We start from the raw sequence: 17,290 nt of genomic DNA on the forward strand, positions 1-17,290 counted from the left end.
CATACTGGGTCCTGCAAAAGATGAAGAAAACCAAGAAAAAAATCACGGAGGATCCCTTTTTATTGCAAGGAACAGGGAACCCCTTCTGTAGGCCCCACCAGTAAGTGGATGCATGCAATTTGCCCTGGAGACAGAAACTTGCCCCGAACTTGCACACACTCCTCCAGGGTCTGGGACTTGAAGAATTTCCCAATTTCTGCACCACGGCCTCTGCTAACAGGCAAAACCTATTTCAAATGTGGACAAGGTCAGACGGAATTAAAATGGCCTGGTACCTGGTACCAACCTGGTAAGGCTGCCCAGGGGTGTTGCTTCCAGACATTGCCTGCCCAAGGCTGCCACGTTGAGTTGTGTGGCTTGCACACTGCACCAGCACGGGTCACAGGGATGTGTGGGGCTGAGGTCCTGTCCCGTCACAGCCCATGAAGCCTTGGGTCCTGACGACACTGTGTCAGCCACAGGGAAGCAACTACATTTCTCCTTCCAGGTGCTTTTCACAATCTGTGTGGGGGCATCAGCTGGCAGCTGAGGCCCACGTGCCCCTGTACCAGACATGCTCCTTCTGCTGGTTTTCCCCACAGCTGGTTCCTTTCTCATTCTCAGCTAACATGGGACCTTCTCAAAGCCGCCTTTTCCTGCTTTGCTATCTAAAAAGCAGGTTATTTTCTCCCCTCTGTCTTTATTCTGAGATCAGCCCTTTGTTTCTTTTATAGCATGAAGCACTCTATTTTCTGTCTTCCTGCTTAGAATGCTGTTCACATAGCAGGTGTTCCGTAAATGGTGAGTAAACAAATTTCTCAATAGATGGTGAGTGGCACACAATGTAAAGGAGGTGACTAACTTGGAGTGGCTGACTCCTACCTCTATGCAGGTGGCTCACTTTGGGGACAGCTATTCTTAGTCCTACTGCCCAGACAGCTAGGAGGTGTGCTCATGAGATGTCAGTCATCCAGGAAGAATGGGCTGACAGCCACGGTGTGGGCTGGGAGCTGTTTAATCTGCCTTTGTAATAATTAAATGAGGGGCACCTGGGTGGCTCAGGTGGTTAAGCGGGTCATGATCTCACAGTCCATGGTTGGATCCCTGGATCCCTGCTTGGGATTCTCTCTCTCTCTCTCCCTTTCTCTCTGCCCTTCCCCCACTTATGCTTTTTCTCTCTCTTCTCAAAATAAATAACTAAATAAACTTTAAAAAAAAAGAAAGAAAAAAAAGAATTTAACCACGCCTCATTCAAAGAGATGTCTGGAAATTGTCCTTAGATTCTGGAAAATAATCTCTGAGCCCTTACAATGCCATGCCAGATAGGGTAAGGACTGGCCACACAGGATAAAGTAACAATGTGATTGAGGGTGGGGACCAGCTACTAGATAAAGTAACAATGTGATTGAGGGTGGGGACCAGCTACTAGATAAAGTAACAATGTGATTGAGGTGGGGGCTTTGAGTCACACGGTATCAGCTGGACCACCAGAGGGACTGGAACTGATGTCCGCTACATGGACAGTTGGCCCCAATAAATCTCAGGTCACCAAAGCTCGACTGAACTTTCCTGGTTGGCAATATTCCATAATTGTAATTATGAGTATAATGGTACACAATGATAGAACCCAGTGAGTTCTATGAGTCTTTCTAGTAAATCATTACATGTAAAGGTGATCTTGGAGATCCTGAAACTTGCAATTGGTGTCAGTAGGGATGGTTTGGGGTCTGTGCTCCCTCTCATGCTGCACATCCCTTAAGCCAACCTCCAACCCTTACTCACAAACACATGTACACTCATATATACTCTGAACAGAAGGACTGGCTTCTCCTGGTTTCTCCTGGCTGACCTAGGTCTGCTCTCAGATCAGGCATCCACCCTAACTGAGACCGCATTGCCTGCTGGTTATCATCCCAAAGGTGTTGTAGGACAATACTTGTTTCCTCCCTGGCCCCACCGTTAGTGCTTCCCCTGTGTCCCCGCTGCTGGAAGGGATTTCCTTGCTGATGTGGGCAACAAACCAGCAGCCAGGTGGGCTACTGAGCCAAAGTGCCCCTGCCAGTGCCCCCACCCCAGCCTCTCATGCCCCCCACCACCCCACCACCTACTGTAATCTTTCGTGGGGGTGACATTGTTGGGGGTTGGGCGGACCATCAAGGTTTTCTCTGGACACACCACAGCTTTCCTAAAACTAGTTAACTGTCTCCTTCCTCTAATACCCAGCGTCTCGCCCAGCTGCCCAGTGGGGACAGTCGGGCCAGAGACACAGCCCTTCCTGCCAGCACCAGCACAGCCCAAGGGAGCCGCAGCCCAGATGCCTCTCCAAGTTCAGAAGTTTCAGGTTCAAATCTAAACTTAGCAGCCCTGCCGCCCTGGGATTATAAAACAAGTTCTTCCATGACTCTTACATAAGACTAGGCCCTTGCTCCCTCCTTTTCCCTCCCCAGTTCCTCCTCAGCCCTAGGGAAATGCCGGCTTCCCATTAACTGTGCCAAGGACCTCCCCACATCAAGGACCCCACCTCTTCTCTCTCTAAGTGCCAGGTACAACCCTCATAATTCCACACAGAGTAAATCTGCACAAGGAAGACCCAGTTTTCTGCTTCCTTTCTGCTTCTTGTGGTCTAAGCATGATCCTGACCAACCACAGGAGATTGGAGCATATGACCTCTCCATGATCCTGAGCATCAGCCTCCTCAGAAGGTAAGGAAACATGCCTTATTTTCCAGCGATTAGGAAACAAGCTGCTTGTTTACAAAGCCTTCTGAGGGAAATAAATAAATAAAGCTACCAAGGACTTAAGAGACACAGGTGGTCTACAAAGAAAATCCAGCACCCCCCCCCAAAAAAAACCCAAACAGAAAACAGAAATGGAAGCAATGTTTCCGAAAACATGGTATACCTAGAATCACCTGGAGGCTGCTGGCACATGCAGGTGGTGCCCCCCCCCACCAGTGGTCTCCATTAATATTTTTGTGGTGGGGCCACCATCGGCAATTTTCCCAAGCACCCCTGGTGGTCCTGGAACAGTAGGATCAGAGAGGGTGCTGTGACCGTCCATAACCTCACAGAAAGACATTCAGGGTGTGGCTGCTCTGAACACCAACACCCTGAGGGCATTAAAGAATATCAAGTCGGAACATTTTTTAACGTTTATTTATTTTTGAGAGACAGAGAGAGACAGAGAACAAGCAGGGGAGGGGCAGAAAGAGAGGAGACAGAGGATCTGAAGCAGGCTCCAGGCTCTGAGCTGTCAGCACGGAGCCCGATGCGGGGCTCGAACACATGGACTGTGAGATCATGACCTGAGCTAAAGTTGGACGCTTAACCCATTGAGCTCCCCAGGCGCCCCAAGTTATTATTATTATTTACAGCCCTCTTCTTCAAGATCCAGCATCCGTGGGTTGTAAAGAGGGATGACTCCATGGGAAGGTACTTGACTTTTTGCCCTGCATTCTGTCTCTCCACTTAGGGTTCATTCATTCAGCCAAGATTCATGGCAGGTTGCTCATTTCCAGACACTGCTCTGAGAACTGGCAATATACCCTAATGGTGGATATAAACACACTCTTCCTTTCTTTGTGGAAAAGACAGAATTTGCTCAAATCACTGTGCAAATAAACATACAGCAATGAACGATGGCAAGTGCAATGAAAGAATGTTTCTTAGAAACATTCATTTAGGGACACGTGGGTGGCTAAGTCAATTAAGCATCTGACTTCAGCTCAGGTCATGGTCTCGAGGTTCACGAGTTCAAGCCCCGCACATTGGACTCTGTGCTGATGGCTCAGAGCCTGGAGCCTGCTTAGACTTTACGTCTCCCTTTCTCTCTGCTCCTCCCCAACTCATCTCTGTCTCTGTCTCTTTCTCTCTCAAAAATAAACATTAAAAAAACTTTTAGTCGATTAAGCAGCCAACTTCGGCTCAGGTCATGATCTCACAGTTCGTGGGTTCGGGCCCCGCATCAGGCTCTGTGCTGACAGCTCAGAGCCTGGAGCCTGCTTGGGATTCCGTGTCTCCCTCTCTCTCTGACCCTCCCCAACTCACACTCTGTGTCTCTCTCTCAAAAATAAATAACAATTATTTTTTTTTAAGTTTTAAATAAATAAAAATTTTTAAAAAGATAAAAAGAAACATTCATTCATTCGACACATATTGAGTTCCTACGATGAGCCAGGCATTCTTCTGGATGTTGAGGACTCAGCACTGAACTAAACAGTCTCTCCCCTCTTGGGGCTTACTGTCAAGTGGGGAAGACTAAAAGTTAGCCAATAAATATGAAGTACAATGTCAAGTGCTGGAGAGTGTCCTGTAGAAAATTAAGGCAGTGTAGGGGAGACAGCAGTGGGGGGGAGGGTCTATACAGGACAGTCCGGGAAGGCCTCTCCCAGGAGGTAACTGTTAAGCAGAAATGAATGAAGTGAGCACGTGAATCTGTTTAAGAGAGAGGCTGACCTGACCTGAGGGAGGTGGGCACGGTGGGTTTTCTGAAAAGGTGGTGGCCAATTCCTCATGACCACTTCTTTCATCAACAACTGGGGTCTAATCCGCCTCCTCTTAAAACTTGGCTGAGTATCCAACTCTTAATTTCAGCTCAGGTCATATCCCCAGGTCATGGGATCGAGCCCCACATCTGGCTCTGCACTGAGCATGGAGCCTGCTTGAGACTCTCTCTCTCTCTCTCTCTCTCTCTCTCTCTCTCTCTCTCTCTCTCTCTCCCTCTGCCCCTCTCCCTGCTTGTACCCATTCTCTCTCTCTCTCTCATTATAAAATAATAAAAATTAATAAATTAAAACTTGGGGGCACCTGAGTGGCTCAGTTGGTTAAACATCCAGCTCTTGGTTTTGGCTCAGATCATGATCTCACAATTTCGTGGGTTCAAGTCTAGAAAAGGGCTCTGCGCTGACAGTGTGAAGCCTGCTTAGGATTCTCCCCCTCTCTCTCTCTGCCCCTCCCCAGCTCACGCTGTCTCTGTCTCTCTTAAAATACATAAACTTTAAAAAATTTAAAACTTGGCTGGCCTTTGGGCTCTGCTCTGATCAACAGAACGTGGGAGAAGGAACACTATGCAAGTTCCAGGGCCAGACTTTAGAGGCCAAACAGCTTCCCTCCTCTGTCTTCTGTAGCCCCAGTCCCCCAGGTAACAAGTTCAACTGCCCTACAGGAGAGAGAGACTGGGCTGCCTTCCCGCCCTCACTCGCAGCCCCAGGTAGCCGATACATGAGCATAGTCATTCAGAACATTCCAGCCCTGGCCAAGCTTCCAGCTAAATGCACCCACACATGACCTCAGACAACACTAAATGCACCAGAACAGTCCAGCTGAGCCACTGCCGCTGCATTGGCTTAGGCTTGGGATGAGAGAGCTCAGAAGATGGTGAGAACAGCAGGGGACAGGGACATAGACTGATGGAGGAAGCAGAACCTGGAGGAGTCAGTGATGGAGGCGGTGTTAAGTGTGTAACAAGGGCTGATACTGTCCCTATTGAGCTGAGAGCACAGAGTGTAGCAGAAGAGACAGGTGTAGCAGAAGACGGTAAGTTTGGGTTTGGTCATTGGAGATGCCAAACTCCTGCCTTCACCCAATCCCCCACCCCCAACCCTCCTACCCCCACCAGGGCAACCTTCGGGAAGGGGCTGTCTCTGGGATGACTAGCAGTCTGGCCAAGGGGAGGGACTGAGGAGCAAGAGGCTGGACATGACTCCATCTCAAAATGTCCCTGTCCTGACTGAAACCCTTGAGGGCCAAGGCCAAATCAGAGATTTCTAAGGAGGAGGGATGAGTGTCTTCAGGAAAAAGGAAGAAAGAAATAATAAGTTGGCCTGATTTTTTTTAACAAGTACATCATGAAACATTTGACCAAAATGATAGGAAAATGTCCTGTCCCCACTGGCTCTCCTGGTTGCTGCACACCCTCGCTGGCTTTATCGGGGGCTTTCCTGGCCCATTCTCGAGCTGAGGCCCTTAATGGCCCCACCACCCCCACCTGCCGGGCAATTTGTCTTGCCGTGGGTGCACTCCTAATCATCCACCAACAGGTGGCAGCACAGGCTGTGCCCCTCACCCAGCCGCTTCTGAATCACAAATTCTCCAGAGAGCAGTTCCCATGTAAGACAGGCATTCGTGTCCCTCTTTTACATTCCCAGCTCCTCTCCATGCAAAGATTTCAGGCGCACTAGGGTGCTGGAGAGGTTTTCTGACACAACTCCATGGGCAATCCCCAAGGGGCATTTGGCAACCTTTGGAGATGTTTTTAATTGTCACAACAGGGAAGGATGTGGTATTGGCCTCCACTGGACAGAGCCCTGGGACGCTGCCACACATCCTACACAAGACAGCCCCCCACAACAAAGAATGATCTAGCCCAAAACATCAACAGGGCCAAGGTTGAGGAACACTGATTTAATCAGATGCTCAAGTGTTGGCCTAGACATTCCTGGATCAGAGCCCACTGCACTAGGCTGATCCCAGCCTCCCCTCCCCCAACCTGCCGCAGGATCTCCCCCTGCCCCCTTTGCCTGCAGCATCTCCTCCTCCTTCCTTCATACCTCACCTCATCAGGCCTCAATTAACAATTCCTGGGCAGCAAGTATGTCCAAGCACTGTGCTGGCCCTAGAGAGACCATGGGGGACAAAACCGGACACAGTCAATCTTCGCTTCAAGGAGTTCACAAGCTGTAGGGAGAGACAAAGTCGCAAATGTGACAAGTGCTATGTGGGTGCAAACAAGGCACTAAAATACCAAATAATAAAGACAAGACCAGGGACTCCTGGCTGGCTCAGTCCATTGTGTCCCACCCTTGATTTCAGCTCAGGTCATGATCTCACAGTTCATCGGCTCAAGCCCTGAGTCGGGCTCTGCACTGACAGAGGTGCCTGCCTGGGATTCTCTCTCTCTCCTCTCTCTTTGCCCCTTCCCCACTTTCAAGCTCTCTCACTCGCTCTCTCTCTCTTTCTCTCTCTCTCTCTCTCTCTCTCTCAATATCAATAAATAAACTTAAAAAACAACACAGAGAAAACCAGCTTTAGCCAAGAATTTGGAAAGTCTCTAAAAAGGTCACAGGTGAGCTAAGGTCTGAAGAAGGAATGACCCTCTTTTATGGAAAAGACAATAAATCCGACAGTAATATATGCGTTTCTTTAAATTATTCACAGTGCTCCCCCCACCATAACTGCAGCTGTGTTCCTTTTTGTATAATAAATGCATCTCCAGACTTTGTCCATGTATTGCTACAGCATTTCAACCATTCCTCAAGTGTGTGTATATATAAGTATATATATGTATATTATATATATATCATATCTTCCCCCGTTTTGTATACGGTTTGGTGAGGATCATTTGTAACAGGGTTCAGTGTTACAGTGCAGCAAGGATTTTCTAAATGGTTCCCAGTTGTGGCTCATTTACACCACAGTAGGGGGCACCCATATAATCTAATAAAGCTTCAGGAATTATGCTCAGTTCACTGGTTCCACTGGCCTGAAGTCACCCTCCCTCCTCTTGCCTCCTGTGAGTGTCTAAGAAATAGGTGAGATGACCACCATCTCAGGGTGGGAAGGAACCTTGAGGCCAGGCAAGCCAGTGGTGGGCACACCAGGGGTAATCAGACAATCTTGATAAAGTATGAATTCCTGCCCCCTTTGCCCCATCAGGATGTCAGGTGGAGGCCAGTGTGGATGGTTTCCAATATGTCACTAATCCCTTCACAGTCCTGCCTTTATTTTTTTAATGTCTATTTATTTTTGAGAGACAGAGAGAGACAGAGCATGAGTGGGGGAGGGGCAGAAAGAGAGAGAGACACAGAATCCAAAACAGGCTCCCGGATCTGAGCCATCAGCACAGAGCCAGATGTGGGGCTTGAACTCATGAACTATGAAATCATGACCTGAGCTGAGGTTGGACACTTAACCAACTGAGCCACCCAGGTGCCCCCACACTCCTGCCTTTAAAAAAATAGACCCTGGAGCACCTGGGTGGCTCAGTTGGTTAAGTATCAACTCTTGGTTTCGGCTCCGGTCACGATCTCATGGTTTGTGAGTTCAAGCCCCTGCCTCGGGCTCTGCACTAACAGTGTGGAGCCTGCTTGGAATTCTCTCTCTCTCCCTCCCTCCCACCCTCTCTCTCTCTCTCTTCTTCTCTCTCTACCCCTCCCCTACACATACTGTCTCTGTATCTCTCAAAATAAATAAATAAACTTTAAAAATTTTTTAAAGGTGGATCCTAATCCCTGTCTCCACCAATGTGGACCAGAGTTTTCAGGGACCTGCCTCTAATGACAAAACGCAGCAGCAGTGATGCCGTGTGACTTCCAAGGCGGGTCTGAAAAGACACTGGAGCTTCTACTTTGCTCTCTCTAGGATTACTCGCTCTGAGAGAAGCCGACGGCCATGTCACAGGACAGGACACTAGAACAGCCCTGCAAGAGGCCCACGCTGGGAGGGCCTGAGTCCTCCCATCAACAACGGCTCCCATTTTCTAGGACAGTCCCTGTTTTCACAGTCAAGTCCCACAACTCAGGAAACCTCTTAGTCTGTCCTGTGCAAGTGGAGACAAGTGGTCACGCTGACGGCAGCTCTCATCTGCCACCCGCATGAGGAGCCACCTTGGAGGGGACTCTTCCAGCCCAGCCAACCTTCAGATGACTATGGCTCTAGCCAACACTCTTATTTTCTATTTTATTTTATTTTATTTGAGAGAGAGAGAGCGTGCACATGCAAGTCGGGGAGAGGAGCAGAGAGGCAGAGGGAGAGAGAATCTAAAGCAGGCCTCACACTCAGTGCAGAGCCCGACATGGGGCTCGATCCCATAACCCTGGATCGAGACCTGAAATGAAATCAAGAGTCTGACACAACCAACTGAACCACCCAGGCGCCCCTGTCCTAGCCGACATTTGACTGCTACTTCATGAGAGACTCTGAGCTCAATGACACAGCTGAATCACTCCTGAACCCTGACCGACAGAAAGTATGCAACATCATAAAGCTTGTTTCAAGCCACTACCCTCAGGGATAATTTATTATTATGTACTAATAGGTAAGTAATACACTCCAGACTCTATTTCATCACACTCCTGGGTGATTTGGCCTATGAATCAGCATTTGTGCACCACGGATCTGGTCTTATTCCCTAAAGCAGCCCGTTCCAACTTTCTACAATGTTGGAACAGTCATATATATCCATGCTGTCCACTGACAGTCACTAGCCACTTGTGGCTACTAAGCATTAGAAATGTTGTTAGCATGACTGAGGAACTGAATTTTAATTTTGATTTCATTTTAATGAATTAAAGTTTAAATAGCACATGTGGGAGGCTCCTGGGTAGCTCAGTTGGTTGAATTTGACTCTGGATCCGCTCAAGTCATCATCTCACAGTTTGTGGGATCAAGCCCCACATAGGGCTGTGTGGTGATTGCGTGGAGCCTGCTTGGAATTCTCTCTCTCTCTCTCTCTCTCTCTCTCTCTCTCTCTCTCTTTCTCTCTCTCTCTGTCTCTCTCTCTCTCTGTCTCTTTCTCTCTCTGTCCCTCCCCCACTATTTCTCTCTCAAAATAAGTAAATAAGCATTTTTTAAATAAAAATTAAAAATATGAGTGCCTGGGTGGCTCAGTCAGTTAAGCATCTGACTGCAGCTCAGGTCATGATGTCACAGTTCCTGAGTTCAAGTCTCACGTCGGGCTCTAGGCTAACAGCTCAGAGCCTGAAGCCTTCTTTGTATTCTGTATCTCTCTCTCTCTTTGCTCATCCCCTACTCACACTATCTCCCTCTCTCTCTCTCAAAAATAAATAAACATTTAAAATTTTTTTAAATAAGAATAAAAATAAATAGCACATGTGTATGATTCTATTAATATAACATTCTCAAAATGATAACATAATGGAAGTGGGAAACAGTAGTGGTTACCAGGGACTGAGGGTGGTGGCAAGAAGGGTGGTAGGTGACTCTGCAGGGGTGGCATGTGGGGGAGCTCTGTGGTGACGGAATAGTTCTGTATCTTGATTATGGTGGTGGTTACACAAGTCTATACATGTGAGAAAATCACAGAGGACAAGACACACATTGTAGCAATGTAAATGTCCTGGTTGTGATATTGAACCATGGGAATATAAAATGTAACCATTGAGGGAAACTGGGGGAAGGGTACGTGAGACCTCTCTGTACCATTTTTGCAATAATCTATAATTATTTCAAAGTAAAAAGTTTTTTTAAATGTAAATATGAAATAAGCATAAAGCATCAACCGGCACATGTGGCTAGTGCCCACTGTGTTGGACAGTGAGGTCCTAAATAATGTACAGATTCCTCCAGAAATATCTTCTGGTCATTTAGCATCTGTTCAGAACTTCTCATGAAAGGAAACTCGCTGCCTCACAAGGTGCTATTTGGCAGCTCTAATAATAAGAAAGTTCATGGAGCGCCTGGGTGGCTCAGTCGGTTAAGCCTCCAGCTTCGGTTCATTCAGGTCATGATCTCACGGTTTGTGCAGAGACCTTCATCGGGCTCTGTGCTGACAGCTAGTTCAGAGCCTGGAGCCTGCTTCGGATTCTGTATCTCCCTCTCTCTCTCTCTGAACCTCCCCTGCTCGCACTGTCTTTCTCTGTCTCTCAAAGGAACAAAAAAGAAAAAAGAAAGAAAGTTCAGACCAGCACATCTCAGGGTAGAGAGATTTCCGTTCTGCTCTTTGTGCTGGAATCATGAATTAGGCCCAGATTTGCCAAGACAAGGCGGTCTCTTCCCTAGGGTGGCCAAGGACCCAACAAAAAATGTTCCAGGGGCACCCGGCTGGCTCAGACGGAGGAGCATGTGACTCTTGATGTCTGGATTGTGAGTTCAAGCCACACATGGGGCATAGAGATTACATACATACATATAGACAAACATACGTACATACAACTTGAAAGAAAGGAAGGAAGGTAGGAAGGAAAGAAGAGGCAGAAAAAGAGAGAGAAAGGAAGGGATTGGGCAGTCCACATGGACGTGTATTTCCTAGCTCTGTCCATGGAAAGGACCTAGAAGCAATGATGCTTCAGTAACAGTGAGTCCACTGAGGACTCGGATTTTGGTTTCTACTCACCATGCTCCAGGAGATGAATCAGGGCTCCTTGAAAAAAAAATGGCTGCCTGAGGGCTGAGGCGGAGAAAGTACAAGATGAGCCTGTTATAGTTTATAGTTCCAGAAAGCACAATTTTGCAAAGGAAAAAAAAGGGGGTGGGTGGGAATAGGTGTGCAAAAGAACCGGCCTGAAATAGCACTCGATTGCCAAATGTGGAACAATTTGAGCAACAAAATACATAATGATACTAATGGATTATAACCCATGGAATCAAATAAATATCTATGGATCCATACTGATATAAATAAATATTAAATACATGGAGAAGAGACAGCTCTTCCTGATGTTAGAATCCCAAAAAAAAAAAAAATTTATCATGGAAACAAAAAATCACCACTTCCAAGGGCACCTGGCTGGCCCAGTCGCTAGAGCATGGGACTCTTGATCTTGGGTCGTGAGTTTAAGCCCATGTTGGGCAAAGAACTTGCTTTTCTTTAAAAAAAAAAAAAAAAAGAGAGAGAGAAATATTAAATCATATCTGTGTGCCAGGGACTGTGCCAGAGATTGGAGGCATTGTAGTAAATGCTAGATATGGCCTCTACCCTCAAGGAGTTACAGTGCATGGGGTTCACAACAAGAAACGCGAAAACATACACATAAATGATACATTTCAAATAGTGAAGAATGCAACGGAGAACAGAGAATGAGGAGAATTAGATGAGGGTCCTGATTTACTTAGGATGGTCAGGAAAGGCCAGAGATGAGGTCTGAAAGAACTCAGAGGGCACACCATGTAAATATCTGGGACTAGAATGGTCCAAGCAAAGCAAACAGCAGGTGCAAAGACCGTGAGGTGGGAACAAGTCAGACATGTTTGAAAAGTAGCAAAAAGTTGAGTATATGTAGAATGAAGCCAGGGAGGGTGAAGGGGTAAGAAAGGTTTGAAGGAAGGCAAAGCAAGAGCCTACAGGGGTTTGCCTGCCATGGTCAGAAGTAGACACTTTGTTTCTTGTTCAAATGCTCGTGACTCCTCCTCTCCAACCCACACACCATTCACAATGTGAACACATGTAGGACGGCATGAGCAGATGATTATGAATTCAAAATAATGACAGTGTCGTTCTGGAAACGTGAAAAGATTTTTGAAAAGCTACCTCAATTCTCCCAAGCCCTTCCTTGGTTCAAAGTGCTATAAAATCTTCATTTGCAGAATGTCCTGGAATGTTCTCTGAGCTTTCACCTGGTTCAAACATATTCCGCACTAATTAAGTTCTTTCACTCTTTGCTAATTAGCCCATAACAACTAAAGTAGTTCTGTTTGGCATGAATATGATATAAGTTTCAAATCGACCTTGAAAACCAAAACCTTGGGGGAGAGAGAGTCAGTTAATCGTCCTCCAGGTAATGCAAGGTGTGTCTATGTTGATTTTTGAAAATTTTCACCAAGGTAAGACACAAAATGAGCACATGCCTATAAAAAGCCTGTGGACCTCAATGAAATGTCCACAGACACTAAGGCTGGATCACAGAGTTCTTTATTCACAACATTCTCCATTGTGGTGATCATGACTCACTGGTCTTCATGCCTCTGAATTTTCAGAGCACCAGAGGGAGTCCACACAAAGGGAATGAAGCATTTTCTTCAGAAAGCTTCTGGAATTTCTCCCCACCCTACCCATCCTTCCTCACAGGTTAGCACAGGACCAGGGAACCAAACTGCTGCTGCCACAGTAATTCCTAACCCTGGCTTCGCTTTGGTATTATCTGGAGAACTCTAAAAAACACTTATGCCGGCCCCACCCCCAGAGAGGGTGATTTAACTGGCCTGGGACGCACCTAACAGGAGTCCTGGGAAAAGCTCCTTCTGGTGATTCCACCCAGCAGTCCGCGCTGAGAACTCTCAGCAGCCAGGCGCAGACTCGGTTGCTATGAGAGAATATGCCACCAGGTGGCGCTAGAAGCTGACCAAAGAAGTGTGACAGGCTAGCACCGGGCTCCCCAAATCGGAGTCTCTGGGAGGAGGCTGAATCTTCAGAACTAGAGGTGTCCGCACTAGCCTCTGGCCACTTGAGGTTTTATTCACCCTACGAGTGTGGGGTGTTAGCCCAGAGACGTTTCCCTTAGGTTTCTAAGCTTTTCCTGGTGGAGGCTCAGCGAGGCTCTAAGGGGTCCCAGAAGCAGTGCTGCAATTCCCAGTCATCCACGATCTGGTCAACTGAGAAAACAAGAGGGGTTGGGTACCTGGCTGGTTTAGTGAATAGAACATTCCAGACTCTTGATTTCAAGGCTGTGAATGGAACCCCATGTTGGGTATGGAGACTACTTAAAAACAAAACAAAAACCAGAAGAGATGTCACTATACCCCTTTTAGGTGGAGGAACCAAAATCGGCCCCTCTCAGGGCCCAGGGGTCCAGGGCCTCCTTTCTCTGGGTCCACAGGAAAGTTACCTCCCCGTTTGGTAACGAAGAGAGAGACTTCTAAGCAGGCACCCTTAAAGAAACAACTGGTTCTACATGTCTCTAAAATGCCCTTTGGAAAAAAAAAAAATTATCCCCAATGAGAAAAGGGGAACCTGAGGAAGCCATTTCTCCCTGAATCACCTCAACTTCCTAAAGGCTCAGCATAAAGGAGTATGAACCCCATTAAATGCAAAATTATATGTGCATTTTTTTTCCTTTTCTTTCTTTTTTTAAAGTTGATTTCTTCATTTTGAGATCGAGCAAGAGAGAGAGTGAGCATGAGCAGGGGGAGAGGCAGAGAGAGAGGGGGAGAGAGAGAATCCCAAGCTGGCTCAGCACTGTCCCTGCAGAGCTGATGCGGGGCTCAAACTCACAAAGTGTGAGATCATGACCTGAGCTGAAGTCGGACGCCTAACCGAGTGAGCCCCCTGGACACCCCAATGTGCATGTTTTTTCCTCCAAAAACAGAGCCTATAGCTTTCACAGGAAAGATGAAAAAGACAAAAGATTAAGAACTGTCCAAACAGATGGATTTTAACAAAGAAACTTAAAGCACTCAGGACCCAGTTAATTTATTCTGGAATAAACGTGCTCACTTTGTTTGCCCCATTGTCATTGTCCCCACAGAAGAGGAAACACTACCACCCCCTTCCCTTGGTGGTTCAAGGACTTGGTCAGCCTAGCACCTCCTTCTGAACATCTCAGGTCACCTGCAGGCTCCAGGCATGATGGAGCTCATCTTGCTCAGGTGACTTCTTTCCTTAGGAGATGCCAGACTTCTCGGCCTGTGGGCTGAAAATTCCTTGGACCAATCTTTTCTATTTCAGGAAACTGTATCTCCTATTGGAGGGGTCACAGGCCTAGTGGGAGCACATCCATGGATCATCGAGCCCAGACAGAGTGGGGGCCTCTACCAGACCAGAGGGAAGACAGAGGAGGGGAGTGGGGGCTGGAGGAGAGCAGCTCTGATGGCCCAGATCCCCGCAGATGTAAAGTGCTTTCCAGCAGACCCAGGACTAGCTACTCAGGGTGGACCCTGGAAGTTGGCATCATAAGTGTGGCCCAATCAGTGGTGCCTCCCCTGCTCCCCGCTAGTAGGAGGGGCAGACACAGGATGGAACAGAGCCTCATGGCTCCTTTTACGAGGGAGGAAGCTGAAGCTCAGAGAGGGGCAGGGCTTGAGGGGACTCAGAGCCATGACTGACCCAGGCCCCCTCCCTTCAATGGGGGGTCCTTCTGCTGGCCCCAGGGGAAATCTCCAGCTCCCAGTATCCCTCTTGATGGGGGAACTCCATGGGAACAGAGTCCTCCCAGGGTGGGCTGGCTAGTCTGCCCTTCAAGGGACGGAGATGCCACCTCAGCCACCCCCCCATCCCTCTCCATACACCCCCACATTCCCTGACCAACCTGGCCACCCTCGGAGCTCCTGGGGTGACCCATTTCCCTCACTTTCCTCTCAGCTTCAAAACAAACCAAAATGCAGACCAACATCCTTTGTTTGTTTTGGGGGATCAGAGAAAGGGGAAAGCAGCTCTGTGGGTTTGTACTTAAAAACAAAACTGCTCTGAGCTGCCCGAGCAGAAACCAAACCAAAGGTGAATTCAGAGGCCAGAAACCCTCATGGCAATGCTGTCTCAGAATGAGTCAAAGAGGGTGTGGTAGGCTCGGAAACAGGGCCACCTGATGACCCAGTGCTAATGACTCGGGGTCAGATAGACCCCGAAGCAGGCTTGAGGCCACGATCAGCCCGTGCTCACCCTGAGCAGTGTGGACTTGGCAGGGGACCAGGCCCTGTTAGCACAGACAGGGGAGGAGATGGGGTATGTCAGTGAAAACCCAGCCCAGTGGTCTGGGCCTCACAGCCTCCACTTACCCTGATCTTAGCATCCCGTTAGCCCTCAAGCCCATGCTGAGTGCCCAGGACCAGGTGAAGTGAAGCCGGGCCCTGCTGTGTCACTGGCCAGCGGGCAAGACCGTGTGGGCCCACTCAGCATTCAGGGCTACAAAGAGGGAGTGGCCAGGTACTTCCTCACTGCCTTGGACTTGTGTTTCCTGATGAAGATGGACTCTCCCCGCCTCCCTCTCCGGTGCACACCATAGAGCACACCATAGCCCCGGCATCTGGGGCTCTCCTGTCTCCGCACCCAGCGTGTGTAGGTCCTGAGAGACATGCCTAGGGCACGGGGGAGGCACTCTGCTTGGGTCTCTTTCCGAGCTTGGATGAGGGTATGGGAGCCCTGGAAGGCGGACCCACGGAAGCCCAGCTGGTGCTGTCAGATCCTGTCAAGAGCCTCGCTGAACATCTATAAGCCCGTGTGAGATGACAGGAGAAGAGTGGTCGGAGAGAGACTCGGCGGGTAAACGGTGGGTCAGATGACCCAGGAGAGCGGGATCATCATTATCTCATGTCCGAGGATGGCCAGAGATGTGCCCCGCTGAGGGAGGATTCCTCCTTCTCCTGAGTTTCAGAGGCACAGTCTCATTTGAGATTCACAACTCTCCAGGCTGGAGATAGTGAGGCAACTGGGGTTCAGGGAGGCAAAGCGATTTACTCAAGGCCAGCCAGCAAGCCTCGCCAGGTCAACATGGGTTATGCCCCTCCCAGAACCAGACCACTCCAAGCAGGATTCCGGAGTGTGAGTCTGACTGGGGCAGTGGCTGGAGAAAGCTCCTCACCTACTCCCTGGTTATTCTGATCTAGGATGGGGTCAGTGCTGTTTGGGTCGAGGGCCTCCAGTTTTCTGAGCTACCACTTTTTAGCTGCTAGGCAATGAGCTGATCACTTGACTCTCATTCCCTCACCTAATCTTCCCTCCAACCCTGACAGTAGGTACTTTTATTAGTCCACTTCAGAGATGATGAAGTGGTCTTCTTTTGTACATTTCCTGCCACCCTTCCCTATCTATCCCGTTACCAGCATTTTTAGCTTGTATTTCCTCCTTTCTAGGATAACTGCCCCCAGAGTTGGGCTTCCTCCAGGATCCATGTGGGTTGTGACTTAGGACCTAAACTTCAGAGGCTCATCTCCCCATGCAGGGAGGCAAACTCAGCCATCTGTGCAGGGCCCCCAGTCCCCTCTCCGTCCCAGCTCCCACTGTATGCAGGTGTGTGAACCCACCAACGGCAGCCAGCATCTGGCTACCCCCCTTCTATCAATGGGGGATCTGCCTCATCCTTCCTGCCTGGGTCCTCAGCTGCTGGGCCCCACTGGGAAGCCCTCAGTGACAGTGGATTTATTAAAACACGCACCCCTACACTGTGTGCACATTCCTATCTGAGTGTGCATTTGCATGTGCACTCGTAGGCAGGTGCAGGTCTAGGTATGTGTTTGAGTATAGAAATGGCTGTGTGATGTGCCCGAGCTGTGAGTGTCGCCGAATCATTCATTCATTCAACAGACATTTCTTGAGCACCTGCTCCACTGTGCAGGGGCTGGGAACACAGAAGAGAAGAGAGCCTGCATGCAGGCTGCCTCAACCCCAGCCATGCTGGGGAAAGGAGGCGGTAATTCTGCATGGGAGCCAGAGGGCAGTTTGAGCCTTTCGAGGGGGTAGCCTCAAGACAAGGCCCACTGCAAGGACCCAGTAACCCCCCCCCAACCAGGCCTGCTCTGCAAAGCCCTCCTGTTCTCCTCCCCTGTGGGGTTTGGCCTTCCGAATCACAGGCCACAAGACACAAAACAACAGTTCCTTCCACAGAGGATAAAGAACAGCCAGGGATGGAAGACTCCTAAACAAAGTCCACAAAGTCAGTCAAAACAACCCCAGGCCCTGTGGCGGGGACTTGCAAGGCCTATGGAAA

The sequence above is a fragment of the Suricata suricatta genome, chromosome 6, assembly GCF_006229205.1.
Source record: "Suricata suricatta isolate VVHF042 chromosome 6, meerkat_22Aug2017_6uvM2_HiC, whole genome shotgun sequence".
NCBI lineage: Eukaryota > Metazoa > Chordata > Mammalia > Carnivora > Herpestidae > Suricata > Suricata suricatta.